The sequence below is a fragment of the Aptenodytes forsteri genome, unplaced genomic scaffold (genome assembly GCF_000699145.1).
Source record: "Aptenodytes forsteri isolate BGI_AS27 unplaced genomic scaffold, ASM69914v1 Scaffold166, whole genome shotgun sequence".
NCBI classification, from domain to species: domain Eukaryota; kingdom Metazoa; phylum Chordata; class Aves; order Sphenisciformes; family Spheniscidae; genus Aptenodytes; species Aptenodytes forsteri.
Window position 1 is genome coordinate 6,954,607 of NW_008796110.1, and position 14,131 is coordinate 6,968,737.

Below are 14,131 nucleotides of genomic sequence, written 5' to 3' on the forward strand. Positions count from 1 at the left end.
TGGTGGGCAGGGCACAGCCTAGGCAATTGCTAGAGGATCTACCATTAACTAAATCCTCTACATATCCAGTGCAGTCGTGTGTGTCAGAAGAAATTGCTTTCATTAGCATGTTCAACTGATCTGTAAGCCTTTTCTTAGAATATTCAAATACAAAAAAAGAATCTAAACTCTCCCTGCATAAAATATACTCTTTAATACACATGGTCCATTAGTGGGTCCAATATACCATTGTAATTCACAGCAGCTATCAATAGAAGCATTTTCGTTGTCTGCCAGGTTTATTTTTAACAGGCATTAAAACACAAGAACACTAATCTATCCTTTGCAGTGGAAAAAATGTTATTCTTATACTCATTTAGCATTTTTTTTTTGTAGGCGTCCTGCAGTACAATAAAGTGTGGTGTGTTTTCTTTGAAACTTGCTTCAGATCTTAACATCCTAAAGCCAACTCATCTCTTGGGTCTGTAGCACAACTGGATTTATTTAATCCTTTTTTGTTGTGATGGGCTACAACGGCACTACAGGTTCTTTCATAACAAACCACAGCAAACAGTCATTGATATATTGCGAATGAGGGGAGCAGATCAAGAGCTATACGTTGCTCAAAAAGACTAATTTTAAAGGTGGTATACAGCATTTGTTGGGATTCAGGGAAATTTCTCATGTGAGGAAGTGGTACTCATTCTAAGGAGTTCAAAATATACAAAGAATAATTGAAAAACGGGGAGGAAATACCCACAATAAGGTAGGTCCTTCGTTGTTTGTTTATGCTTTTATTTCCAGATGGATTTGGATCTTTAAATACAGGAGGACAGCTTTCCACATCTGGATGCATAAGGATGGGAGGATTTTTAAAAAATTATTATATTGCTTGGCGATAGCAGGAAAATAGAAAGTAAACTTTGAACAACACAACACTATTGATCCACTCCATTCATCTGAAATGCAAGTCAGCAACTGTGGAGATTCAGTAAGAAAATACCTGTGATGCTATTATGGCTCTTTACCACTACACTGGCAGTAAAATAAATCCAGTTCTAGCACAGACTTAAGCTTGGTATCTACAGCAAATAATTCAGCCTGACAACTGACATGTGAACATCTTATTCAGTCCAAGTGTTCAGTCCAAGTAGAAAAGTGTGGGGTTGAAAAACGTTATGTTTGTTATCGTACATGTCATGACCAACAACACAGGGTAAGGTTGGTCTTCTGTTTCAGGTGAGTGAATATGGAGATATTCGGGTTTCACTCCCAATTTTTCATGCGTTTGGACAGACTAATTCATCTCAACGTATTTTCACTGCATGTGCAAAGCAAAGACCTTTATTGACTCTAGCCAGTTGAGATAAATGCAGACATGTGCCCTGGTTCACCAAGGAAGTCAAACAAGCTCAGGTAAAGATGCAAGTCCTTTTTGGTGTGTATAAAAACACCTCACATTAGGAGAAAGCAGTTTTCTTGTATTTCTGAGTCGATCCTGTTGATCAACTTTTTGCATGAGTCTGAGCATTTTGTGGTTGTCTGTACAGAACAGGGACAGTGTAATTTCCTTGGAATGTAGTTCCTCCTTTCTTAAAGAGCCAAGTTGGCAAACCTGGCTGCAAGCACAGTTTTAGCTCCATTCCCTTAACTACTCTCAGCATTTACTTAGATTTTCTACTTTATGTTTTATGGTTGTAACATCTATCTACCTGAATTCTTGTATTGAAATGCAGAGCAGATTTTGGAAGCCTTTCCTGTCTTGTAAAGCTAACAGCCTTCCATACTGTGATAATTAAAGGAATGGCATGGGTCATAAAATGAAAAAGATTAAAAGGCAGATAGCCATGAGTAACCAAGACAGCATACAGATTTGATCTAAATGTTCTAACAGCAATTATGAATGATCTTGATGCAGGGCATTTCCTGCAGTTTAACTGTCATTTGGTGCTAATGGTTCTTAGGAGTCCCTGAGACAATAACCCTTCATAGCCAAACATTAATCTCTGTAAGAAAAAAAAAAAAGTTCTGTACATCAATAGATAGTGATGATAAAGTATATTATATGAAAACTGTACTGAAGGATCTACATGCACACCAAATTATTCAGTTTCCTTTTGATGTCATAGTAAATATAATAAGTATAATAATAACAGCAACTAAAACCCAACAAGTCCCTGAATTCCTCCAAGGTGTGATACAAATACCTAGGATACCAAGCAAAAGGAATTGTGCTGGCTCTGTCCTTTTCTCTGAAAGAGCTGGCAGGATGGTGTCAGGCAGCGGCTTTTCCGCTCTGCAGGCACACATAAAGCATGCCACTGGGTGCCGTGACTTCACCCTTCTCAGTCAATGAGTCTCCGAGAGCCACAAGGCAAATTAGTGACAAAACCTAGGGTCAAGGATTTCCAATAGGTTGCTGACGCCTTGCTTGACACATAGCTCGTCAAGCCAAGATGTCACGGTCAAACTTTGCGCAGGGTCCCGGCGAGATCAGCCCATTTGTAAGAGTGAGCTGGGCCCCCGGATTCGGAGAGCTCGCCCAAGGACTGGAACGAGACTGTCAGCTCTCCTTTACTCAGCCTGCTGGGGGGTGGCTTATCCAAGTACAGGAGAAACCGGGAGAAAGCTCTGCTTGCGGACCCATGTTGGCACTGCACAGAGGCCTTTAGGTTGCCTCCAAGCCCACTCCTTACATCTAGGAGCTTTTGTGAGGCTGCTGGACCAGTGTGGCCTGGCACAGCCCGTGGGCTGATACTGTGATTTGTCCACATGTATTATGTTTAGTGCTGGAAAGCAGACTGCGCTCCTTCCGTGCCCAAGCTGGCTCCACAAGCAGTATAACCACAATCACGTAATGTTCTATCTGCAATAACTAGCCCTGCCAAACACAAATTGCCTCAGTGCAAAACTAACACAGTGGTCTTTGCCCCATGAAAAAATGCGCTGCAGACCCTCAGAATGGCTACAGAGAAAACCGAATTGGCTGTTTTTAAACCACCTAGTGAAAGTAATGTCTTCGCTTAGCAGAACACATCCTTTACCTGGTACCAAAGTTAATAACCTGATGGTCTACTTAGCTTCATAGCAGCTTTTTGATAATCAAACAGGAGCAATGTGAAGGATAGTGTTCATTTCCCATCTGTGTTTGGTTAGGAGGTTATGACCTTTTCTTTTTAATGCTGACCTCGCTTTTGTCACTGCAAGTTTATGTTATTGCAATGCACTTTAACTGATGCCCTACTTTCACTCAGTTTAGAAACTGAGTTAATGATGGCTCATTGGCATGACTGCTGCCTTGCTGTGAACCTGTGATTCATGATCTGTTTCCAAGGACTTTACGGTATTGGTGTTCATAAATCCCAAAATGGCCTGGGACCAGCCTATCTGACATCCCGGCTCTCACCAGAGGCAACAGTGTCACAACTGCAATCAGTAGAGTGGCTGATCTGGAGCAGCCTCAGCTCCTGTTTTTTGGCAGATCTCCCTCAGCAAGGGTCTGTCAGCGACAGCTTTTATTCTGAAATATTGTGCTGACCTTCAGAAGATGCTGAAAAGCTCAATAGTTTGAAGAAGGTGTTCAGGGATGGCTGAGCGGTCTGAATTTTTTCATGCTTATGGGGTCTTTTTTTTTTTTTTTTTTTTTTTTTTTTTTTTTTTTTTTTTTTTTTTTTTTTTTTTTTTTTTTCCCCTGAACGGATTTTTTTTCCCCTGAACGGATTTTTCAGCTGCTTCATTTACTTTCTTTCAGCCTTTCCCCTCCCCCCATTTTGGGGAGACCTGGGGAGCTTAAATGTGCAACCGCTGCTCTCAGGGTTCTTGTTTATACAGGGTCTGGTACCAGGTTTTGGACTTGTTCAGATCCCGGAGTGTCTCCTTTGGAAATCTGGAGCCAGATTCAAGGAGTTTGTGAGATAAGCAAAGAAGCTGTTTCCAAACTTCACAGAGTATTTACCTTTCTCATAGGGGCCACGAGAATAAATTAGCTCATTCTTAGAAAACACCTCCAAAATATGAAGGGCTTAGTGCCAGCGTTTACAACAGGCACAGCACAGCAAGGCTGAGCTGCAGGATGGTGCCTGCCATAAGGGAGTTTAAAACCGTGGTCTTCATCCCCGCGTGAACAGGTTGGCCAAAGGTCTAAATCTGGGACTAGGGCTTGGCTCTGCCCCTCTCTGCCACCTGCCCTCCCCTGGGTGCAGGCAGCCCCTGCCTGCAGTCTCCTGCCCTTCTGCCGTGAGAGATCCAGCATCCCACCCCGATGGCTGTTCCCTGCTCTCCTCCTCCTGTCCCGGTGGGAGATGCAGACAGTGGAAGGCGTGGATGTGAATCCTCCTAGGCAAAGCGGTCCTCACGCTTCGGAGCCGAGCGGGCCAGGAGGAAGAGCAGTGATTTAGCGTGGGACTTGAGGCTGCCTGTCAGCAGCAGGACCTGTCTGTGGTGCCTGGCTCCATCCTGTCTGGGGACTGCAAATGAGCTTAGCTGGGAGCTGTAACCCGGCCAGGACTGAGGGCCTCTTACTGCTCCACGTGATTTCTTCTCCTGCAGAGCTGAAGCTCAGGTGAGATCCAGAGCATATTCAGCACAAAGTGCAAGCACCGGTTAATCTAAGCACCTGAGAGCTTTGTGGCCAGCGAGTGTTAGCTTTCTGGATCCCTCTCTTGGACTTACGCCCTGAACTCACTCTAAACCCCATTTAGATGCCAAAGTAGCCTCTCTGGATCTTACCCATAATTTTAAGCTTGGTCTGCTTATCCAAAAGGAAAATAAAATGGCAGTGGTAAAATTGGAAATGTCAGTTAATGTATGTTTTTAATTTAGGACTTCATATTACAACAATTGCTCCTGAGCTTGAGGTTTTGTTAAGCAGTTGATAGCACTGAATTCAATACTTCAGACACTGAGCAAAGGTCACTGTCATGTAACAAGAACATTTTCTTTTACATCCCTGCTCCTACTTAAAATATTCAGATTATATTGTATTGCTTATTAGCACCATGTATGTCATGTTCAAATAAAAAAAATGGACTACTCGTGTGATTAATAATTACTCACTTGAGCAATTTAAATTTGAACAAGATACAGTTGTTGGGGGTGATGATGGGAGAGATCTAAATTCTTATACATCTGGATTTTCACACGAAAGCCTGGTTTCAGACCTAAGGTTTGTCAGGATAAGTTACATTCCTTTACTGCGAAGCCACCACCTTTTCCAAGACTTGACTCCGCAGTCTTTATGCAAACAATATTCTCATCGATTCCTGTGATAGTTGAGCTGACTAAGGACTAGAAAACGGGGTGCTTAAAACAGCCTGAAAGGTAGAAGATCTGTTGACATGACAGAATCTCAATACTACCTCATTTAAAATGAGCAATAGATGATACAGGGTAAATACTGAGATATAGAAGGCATAACTTAACAGGGATGATAGGTGCAGAAGAGTAAATCTTTAAAAATCTTATATATTGTTAATGAAGATAATCATTACTCTTTAAAGAAAGACTGAATTAACTTACATTGCATTTCCAAGTAACTAGCTAATGGACACAGCATTATCTTTTCATATGTCTTTGAAATCCCTATAAACCATGCCTAGTCAAATATTTGACTGATGGTCTTTACCCCTATTAATAGCATGCAATGGAGGTCTCGGTAAATAACCTACCTTCAGATTTGCCTTTTCCAGAAGGGGAAAGGGGTACTTTCTTATCCTTTAGCTACCTCTTATTGCTCCTGGCTGCTTCCTGAAAGGCTTTTTGTACTGTGAAAACAATTCACTGGTTGTTACCTCATTTTTGTGCCCTGCAGGGATTTCAGGCGTACTCTCCTCAGATAAGCAGGAAGCCCTCCCGCTGCAGTCAGGGGAACTTTGGAAGCCATGCGTGCTTATCTGCAGGCAGAGGTTGGCCCAGCCTGTGTTTAGTTTACGAGAGAAATGTGGTATTATTTGCATAAAAGGAGTTCTTTCAAAGCATGTTATATGAAAACCTCTCAATTTGAAAACAAACAAAAAAAACCACGCAGCAATTTTCAGGAAGCAGCAAAGATGTCTCTGAGCTCTCCCCAAGCTGATTTTATCATGGCAGCTTACATCTGAAGAAGAACAAACACATACTTATTTTTGTAAATGTGTTTTCAGAAGGAAAGAAAACTCCAGAGAACTGGCAAACAGTCCTGACTGATAATGACCATGCATGGTGTTTTCCCTTTTTAGCCCTGCAGAAAAAACATGGGATTCAGTTCTGCAATTATAAGGTCATTAATGACTTCTGTGATTTCAGGCACGCTGTGCTGACTTTACCTACCTCCTGGCTGGCTCTCATCTCTCCCACCTTCTGTTAGGACGCTCCACATTCAGAGCTCCTCCTCTCATGTAGCCTGTCATAGTTATCCAGGAAAAAAGATAACTGTTATTGGTCGTGTCTTTCTGAATATAACCAGGAGAGGGAGAGACTCATTGCTTTCTCACAAATGGACATGCCCTGCAATCCATCTTTTTTGTATACATAAGGTCGGGATAATAAGGACAAAAATCCAATGGAATTTGATACAAAGAAGAGTAACTGAATTCTGTGGGATTTAATGGAAGATAAAATGTAATGGGGTTTTAACATATTGCAGTTCTGAAGCACAAACAGAATTGATATTCAATTTCATAGGATAGTTCAAAAACTTATAGTAAGGTTCCCATGTTGGGTAGATCCAATAGGATCTTCCCATTATGGAAATCTGACTGATGAGCCAAGGTGGAGACCTGGCAAGATCTGGAGAATGTCACAGGAGAGGACATCCCCAGACAAGGAGCTATTTAATCCTCTGAGAAGGCAAAAGGACAGCGAAATGTTGCCACCATGCCATGTTCTCTGGTGATTCATGCCAGTGTTTGCAAGACCAGGAAAAACAGACATTTGGGAATTTCAGATTCTGACTACAATATACTTAATAAACACTAAATACTAGGAAATGGGGAAAACAAAGCAAAGCATAGAAATAAAGCCATAGTACAAGTGTGAGTCCCCTACCTGTTCTCAGCACTTGCATAGTTTCCACTGAAGGTGATGGAATTTACTTGTATCCAGACACCCTCCGTTTAACTAAAGGCAACTACATCCTGGCTGGGGGAACACCCCCCTTTACTATTTGGAAGCGCTGCAAACACAAACAAGGATAAAACTCATTATCATGCAGCACTCCGTCCTTGAACACATATGGGAAGGCAACAGCAAAGTGGATGCCAAAGTTTTCCTTCATCAGAAGGTTTAAACAACCGTTAAGATAAAATTTTCAATCAGCTACTGTGGGCTAAATTGCATCCTCAAACAAGCACAACATTTTCCACTGATTTGAATGGATGGTAAACACATTTTTCAGGGTGAAATTTGGATTATATTTTCTGTTGCAGAAGTGCTTAATCACATAGGGAGCTTCACATTGGCTCACTGCTTCACTGGAGTCCAATACTGTCTGCATTCTACCTACTTTTTAAAGCATTATTAATATTGCAATTGTATTTTTTTTTACTGCAGCTTTGGGCATTTGTAAGAATGATATCAAATACCGAGTATTAACAAGAAACATTTTTCCCCAGGAAAAATATTAGCCTCTAATCCAAAGAGCAAAAGCAATAAACCTAAAGAGTTTAAGCAAAGGTTTTGCAGGACAGTAATATATAACATTTAAAATTAGTACCCACTTTCTAGAAGTAGACAGGAAAACTGGATATAACTCCAGTAATTAATTTAACATTCTCAATGATAGTAGGAAAGAGGAATTAATCAACTTTTGACATGAATTCAGCTACCAACACCTTTCATTGCCTTCAGTAAAGCTGCCTCTCTCTGCTTTATCCTTTCTCAGACCTAACCAATAGAATCCGGTATTTCTGGATGAGAAGACACATGTCATGAAGACACATGAAAATGATATAATAATACCCATAACAGATACGGGGATATATAATAACAGATAAAAGGATATGTAATTCCCATAACAGAAAACATAATACAATTCTGGCTGTACAACAGTCTTAAAGGTAGAGAGAAATCCAAGCCTCAGTTACCCCAGCATATACCTGAAGACAGATGAAGCTTGTGAAGTTATTTCAGTTTTACAGAGCAAAACATGTTCTTTTCCAGTCATGCATTTGGGACAACCCACAGATTTGGATATTTTCTCAAAGGCTGAGGTTACTCGGAAACCTGCTACCTTTATCCTCATAGGATCATCCATGGGGTGGGTGTGAGGGGCGGAGAAGCAAACCCCAATGTCTTAATAAATATCTCTAACGGTCCTGAAATTTTGGTGATTTAGTTTGGGCCAACCAATCCAAAAAGTATTCTTATCGATGATAAAGCTAAAGACTGAACAATAAAAACCATGTATGTCTCTAAGCATTCACGTGGCACAACAGACCTCTACCAAGCTTGAAACCATGCTAGCTAGCACAGTTTCAATATGGGAAAAACAATGTAAATGAAAGATGAGGTTCATCGTCCAGCTCAAACAAACTGAAAAATAAACAAAGAAACAAAAGAAATAATATCTCCTAAAATAAGGAGAAAATAAGTAAGTTTGGAATTCTAACTGTAGCTGGTAATTGTTTTCATCTGCTCATTAGATATGCTTGGAAAGGATTTCTGTTTCCATAAAATTTAGACAAAAATAAATAGTTCCTGCAGGAATTATCAATTTGTACAAATATTAATGAGAAAAATGTCATGTGGAAAAAGATACCTCAATCTTCCATTAAAGTTGAAGGAGAGGAAATCCATTTTGCAAATACTGCGCAGACACACACAAAGGCAGAGCAAAACCCAGTGTCCATGAAGAGTCAGTGACAAAACTCCCAGGGACAACCATGAGGCCACAGTCTTGCCCACGGTTCCTACCAGGCAAGTAGCACAACCACAAAAGGAGGTATAAAAAGCAAGTTGCTTAAGACCCAAATGTGTTGTAGGTCTGAGCCGTTGTGGTGGGTGATAGAGGGACTGGAATTCAGCTGAGGGCAATATTCTGGGCTTGATGATCTTAGAGGTCTTTTCCAACCTCAATGATTCTATGATTCTATGTGGGCAGGGGCAGCAGCTGGCACAGCTGGGGCTGGGATGCGGACATCCCACACTGGGGCCATGTGGCTCTCAGCCCTAACAAACGCTCAGCGTAATCAGTCCATTAGTCCAGGTTTCTCCCAGTCCCAGACAGTTGTTTAAAATGAGCATCGTTTGAAGCAAACCAGAAACCTTAACACTGTATTTAATAAATAACTATAACTTTACTGCCTAAATTTGGGGTGGTCCAGCCTCGTTACTGTTATAGGCAAAATGCCTTTTTGAGTCTTGTAACAACAACTCTCCCCTCTGAAGGGGGTTCAGCCATGGCATGCAGGGTGCAGAGGCACACTACAAGGTCACAGACATAGGCACGCCAGATAGCAAGAGGCAGGAGTGTTATATATGCTTTATTTTCTGGTCACCTGCCCAGGTCTACACAGCTGAAAGCCCTTCAGGTACTGCATGCAATCCTCCTGCAGTTGGGCTCTCGCCTGGAGGCCACCTGTTGGGCTACTCTTCGCTCTATAACGAGAATCAGAAGATTTTACGGGACTCTCTTCAGTCACAACCAAAGCTATGATTCTAGCCATTTTATAAAATAAATCATACATTTGGCAAATTTCATATCCTTATGCTCAAAGAACATCTGCCTGAAGCCAAAAACTTCCTGTGTGGGAAACGAACAACTCACGTTGTACAAAATTGTCAATAAAAGTTAATTACTTATTGCCTAAATCTAGCTATCTTTATAACTGTGCCGCCTCAATTAACTGAGTCTGCTTGTAGAACTGTAACTGAGAGGCCCCTATGCTTCATCATCAACTCCAGAGCCATGCTATTTTGAAAATAAAAGACCTGTATCCTGTCCAAAAAATAAACTCTGGAGGTGACTTGCCATGTTGCCATTTTGGATTACAAAAAAAAAAAAAAAAATACTCGGCCAACACACAGGGGAAGGCTTAATTCCAGCAAACACACACATAAACAGGAAATCTCTCTCCAGTCAGAAGGTATTTTTCTTCGTACAATGGGGTTCAAAGATGTGTCATCATATAGTTTAAAACAATTGCTAAGGAACCTTACCATTTCCAATAGCTTAGGAGTAGAGTCAGCTTCCACGGTCGAAAGCCTGTCCGAACTTGCATGGGAAGCACACAAACACTAACAAATATAAGCTGGCTTAGGCCAGCGCAGAGTTTTTAATCAATAAGCATGTCAAGCTGGGGGACAGGGAGGGGAGGGAATCAATTTTCAGAAGGCAAATGGTAACAACTGTAGATTTAATCAAATTGCAGCTGCAATCCCTTACTATTCTCAATATTTTTGAAAGAAAGTAGCTCCATGGCAAAGAATGAATTTCAATAAATGTCACATATTTAGTTATATTGCTGATTTTTTAAATTTATCAAGCTAGGTCACTGATCCTTCGCAGAAATGATGCCAGGACATGTCAAAAAGATTCTGATACTGTTTAGTTGGATAAATGTCAAAATGAAGGAGCTATGGTAGAGGAAAGCAACTTACATAGAAATCGTTATTTCTCTGTGACTACAGGAAAAAAAGATATGCCAATGTGACCCTTCAAAGAGAGGTTAAAGCTGCAACGTACACAACAAAATGGATAGCTATCAAACACCATGGCGATGGCCGTGGTGTGAACACTTGAGCAAAATGAAAATCTTCTGAAAGCATTCTGCAATTTTCCTTTCGCATGCATTTGCAACCAAATTTATCATTAATTCAAACGAGATCCCTTCCACTGCCTTCCATACAAAAGGACAATTGTATGTTCATTTTCTTGGGATAAGCAGAAGAGACTATCGTGGAGCTGTAGGATGCGCAAAAAAAGCATTTTGTCTAAGTATTTTCAGCTTATTAAACTCCTCAGCATTACAGAAACTCTTCTGTTATTGACACCTGCTTGAAAAATGAAATGCTCCAAGGCATTTGCTTCCCCGGAGACTGGTGTGCCGGGGGGAGAGGCGGAGGAGAGGGCTTGCAGGGCATCCACTGCCTCCCTGTTTGTACCGCATGCACCCTGCACCTGGGTTATGCACACAGCCTCTCCTTAAAAATATGAGGGTTATAAAACCCTTAAAAGTTGAGGGTTATAAACCCCTCAAATTCTTTACCTCCACTTCTATCTTCCACTCTGATATTTGGTGTACTCAATCGCAACTAATTTGAGGACGGTCCCTCTGAGCCAAGGGGACTCAGTCACCATCCAGCCACATCAACTGACTGAAAAAGATCACAGTGCGACTAAAAAGTCTCAGAACAGATCAAAAAAAATGGCCATCTACTTGATAACACTTTTTCCTTCAAAGGACTTCTATCCTAGACCAATTTGGTCTGATAACTTTACCTCTCCTTTATTTTTCTAATGTTTAAAATTGGAGGAAAAAGATACTTTATCTTCTTGTACAACATCATAGTTTTCCTGCAGGCAAATAGCTTGGCAATTTGCTAGATTTGTTAATGCTAGAGGAAACAAGTTAGCACACATACCATGTGTTTGAATGCCTTTGGAAATTAGATTGAAACACTGATTTGATTTCCTAAAAGGTATCTTAAACAAGGCAAGGTTAGAGATTTGGAGAGTAATGAGAATTTGTGTGACTTCAAACAGCTCTACATAAAACAGACCTGATATTCTGGGGGGAAAAAGGTCACCTAATTATTCGTTTCCTGAAGGCCCTGTCTATACTACATTTCCCCTGGGTAAGGAAACTGATTTAAAAATGGCTTCTGCTAACGTGCTCGCATCAGTCGCTATGTATGAGATATAGATTTGTTAAGACCATTGCCAAGAAAAACACAACATTTTTACAAGGAGAGAACAACAGAAACCTTCCTGGCTTGGCCGCGCAGGGAGGGACAGGCAAAGAGGTGCCATCTGTGGAGTCCTCCGTGGAGCCGTGGTCCTGCCTCCTCAGTGACGGCGTGCTGCTCAGGACCACGTGGCGTAACCATCGGTGGTGAGTTGCATGGGTTTAATTACCAGCTACAAACTTTGCGCGGGAGGCAAAATCACAGGCTGTGGCCATGGCAGACAAGATGCACAGGTTGGTGGCTCGGCTGAGGGTAACAGCCTAATGAAACATGAAATTGTGTCACTGGCTCGAAGGCCAGCCAGCGAGGCAGCAATGGGGAGGTGGGGGTGGGAAGCCTGGACAAAAGGGTTTCACAGGAACCAGCCACGAAGATGTGTTTGCCACCCAAAATCTTAGGAAGGTTCATTTGAAGTATCACACTGCAACCCGTTCCTTCTCTTTTGCACCAAACAGGTCCTGTAACTCCCTCCTGGGTTTCGTGTTCCTGTAGTTTCAGAGAACGCTATTCAGCTACTCTATCGCTTTCTCTTTCAAGAAATGATGTGTGTTTCTGTAGTGCTGAGAGAGCCTGAGCAGGATTCCCCTTACACTAGGTATTCCACAAACACACATGGAGATGAAGAACCTCTCCTTGCTTTCTGCCTGAAGTGAATAAAGTCTAGACACATCCCCACCACAAAGCAATCGTGGTACAAAGCACATCATCCAGAGGTATGGGACTCCCACTGCTGCAGCTCAGGCTCTCTGGCTACCCCAGCGCAGCGTGTTGCCGGCATCAGGTTCCCTTTGCGGCTGTGAAGGCAAGGCTGCTGCTCTTGCATTGCAGCCAGCTGTGCCAGTTACTCTCTGGAGTCCTGGAAGACAGATTTGGGAGGCAGCAGGCTTTGAATTTCTCCTCTGAGTTGAAAAATACAGAGCAATCACTTGCAGATCATGGAAGAATGAGAGTAGGTGGGTTGGCCCCTTCAGTTGCATGGGACCAGCAGGAGGAGGTTACAGGTCATCAGCTAAGGTACCAGAAAACTATAAATGCAGGAAAATCGGGATGGGAAAGGCAGTCCTGGGAGGACAACATTTGCCACTCAGTTTTGCATTCATGAGCTGTTCATTGAACCTCTGCTGAGTTTTGGCTTTCTGGCTGGCTTGCCCTGACCCCTGACTCAGTGTGCTCCCGTCCATCTACAGGCTGCACTGCCATCTCCCCTGAGCAAATGACACCTTCACAAACCACTCTCCAGCCACAACATGTGCAATTTAGTTTACCAGTAAAGAACTGCTATGCAGCGGTTATTCTTTGGAGAAAAAAAAAAAAAGGCAAAAAAAAAGCTTTATAGGATAATAAAGACAGACAATTCATTCCCTCCCCACCAAAAAGGCAAAGAAGCTGACTCTCTTTTCTGTAAATAGAGAGATGAATGTTTTACAAAATATTTCTTTTTCCAAATGATTCAGTTTGTATTAGAAGACAGTCAGAAAAAGAATCATACAGTGCTGAAGAAGGATTAGGGCACACAAAGAACAAGCGATACAGTCATTCTCTAACTTACTTTGTTTTCAACATGCAGCTCCTGCCAAAGGCTAGCTTTTTGCTCTCTCAGTGTATGATCTGTAAACATTTAACCAGCTCTTAGAGAAACATGTGAGACACTTTACCTTGCCTGATTATGAATCCAAACCTCTCAGAGCTCCAAAAAAAAAAAAAAAAAGAAGAAAAAAAAAGACACCATGCTCTTTTTGCTGGTGGACAATGCAAAAAGCACCTGTAGGATGAAAGCAAATGAACTACCACACATGGCATAGGTTCTTTGGGAAGAGCATGCATTGCAGCTTGAATAACCTCCTACAGGTTACAAACGTACAATTTGTTAAACATCACTGTTACTCGATTATTAATCCCTATTTTAAGATGTATGTGCAAAACTTCCAATTTCTAAGGAGTGCATTTAGTATTTATAACGCCAAAGACCACCTAATTTAATGCTGACATGGAAACTGTGGTGGAATGCCATGATATGGTGCGAATTGTTTACCATTTGAAGCAAATCCTGCTTTTTAAAAACGGGGAAAAAAAAAGCCCAAACAGCAATGGGAGCGCAAGGAAGACTGTGAACGCTGTACAACCATAAAGTACAAATCCCCAACTCGGGGAATCCGACAGGCTCACCCCGAGACCTCAGCCTCACGGAAGGCGGCCGGACTGGCCACCACAAACCCACACCTCGGAGCCACCGTTTCCGAGTTGGAACTTCCCCGCTGCGCCTGCGGAC

At 41.9% G+C, this 14,131-nt stretch overlaps 1 protein-coding gene across 1 annotated transcript in view; it reads right to left on the bottom strand.

Moving 5' to 3' along the window:
- MET (MET proto-oncogene, receptor tyrosine kinase) overlaps window positions 1-13,553 on the bottom strand; it is a 112,099-nt gene extending 98,546 nt beyond the window's left edge. The window contains exon 1 of the mRNA XM_009286818.2: window positions 13,518-13,553. The gene's annotated coding sequence lies outside the window, so the exon portion shown is untranslated. The remainder of the gene's footprint in view (window positions 1-13,517) is intronic.
- Between the last annotated feature and the right edge of the window lie 578 nt (window positions 13,554-14,131).